The sequence below is a fragment of the Myotis lucifugus genome, unplaced genomic scaffold (genome assembly GCF_000147115.1).
Source record: "Myotis lucifugus unplaced genomic scaffold, Myoluc2.0 scaffold_256, whole genome shotgun sequence".
In the NCBI taxonomy this organism is placed as follows: Eukaryota; Metazoa; Chordata; class Mammalia; order Chiroptera; family Vespertilionidae; genus Myotis; species Myotis lucifugus.
Genome location: NW_005871304.1, coordinates 1,690,131 through 1,691,480, shown reverse-complemented (window position 1 = coordinate 1,691,480; position 1,350 = coordinate 1,690,131).

The following is a 1,350-nucleotide window of genomic DNA, read 5'->3' as shown; positions in this document are numbered from 1 at the left end:
GTAGATGCGTGTGCTGCTGTGCCATGACTTACTGTGTGGTCTTGGGCAGGTTGCTTTCCCTCTCTGGGCCCCCCCCCAAAGGGGTTGGGCTAGATCAGAGGTTCTGAACTTGAGGTGCTCAGATGGGCATTAGGAACGCGCCCACGAACCCCCTGCTGTTGTGCGTTTGAGTGAATATGCATCCTTTCAGCATGGAGGGGGGTCCTCAATGGGGTCCTTGCTGTCGCCCCTGGGATTAGTCTATAGGGCCTTCATGTGCTGCAAATCTGTGTGTCTCTGCATCTGCCTACGCCATACATACCGCAGAGCCCTCTCCACCTGAGCCCGGGACTCCGGGACCCCACCAACGTGTTGCAAGAGACCCCCATCCCACCCCAGCTTACCCCAAACAGGGACCCTCAACACACGTGATAAATTCCCAGAGCCTGTGCTAACCCTTCCTAGAAGCACGCACACACGCACACGTACTTAGCACACAGCCACTAACCTCAGAGCCAGAGGGGCCGGGGGTCACCAAGGCCAACTACCATATTGCACAGGCGGAGAAACTGAGGCCCGGGAAGGGAGGCAGAGCCAGGGCCAGAACCCAGGTCTCCCACTCCAAGTGCAAGGCTCATTCCGGAACTCCGGTCTCTGTCTTCCTGGCGCACCACAATGCACCATTTCAAATGCGATGGGGGAGGAGGCAAGGCGGCCTCTTGGATCATAGCCACCCCCCAGGGAAGCACAGCTGGGAGACAGCACAGAGATGCTTCGAAAGCACCCAGTCCTGGCCACCTCAGCCGGGCTGGCATGTACCGCAGGGCTGACCCAGTCGTTAAAACATTAACACACTCCCGTGCCAGGTGGTGATGTTACGCTGAGGCCCCTGTGGCTCCCTTGTTCCTCTCCCAGTCCACTCTGAACCCTCAAAGGTTAACACTCGGCACTGCAGGGGACCCCTGAGAGCCCCCACTCCGGGGCCCAGTCATAGCCCAGTCTGGCCAGTCAATGCCCAAGTTCAAGATCACCCATGGCCAGATACGTGGCTCCTAATTTGAGCCTCTCATTCCTCATTTATAGTTGAGGCTTCCCAGGGAGGAAACTAAGGCAACTTTGTCCTCAAGGTCATCCACCAAAGGAAGCCGAGGATTTGAGGACCACATCTTGGGCACTAACCACTGAGAACCCGCCCCCTCTGCCCCACAGCAGGCACGTGCCCTGGGATTCGGCGTCCCCGCATGGCCCTGGGGCGGGAGGTGACTGAGTGGGCTCTGCCTGCACCCCAGGCTTGCCAGTCTCTGGGGGTGAGGCTGAATCCCTCCCGCCTCCAAGAACAAGAACTTCAGGAGGAATCCTTGGGGATGCGAA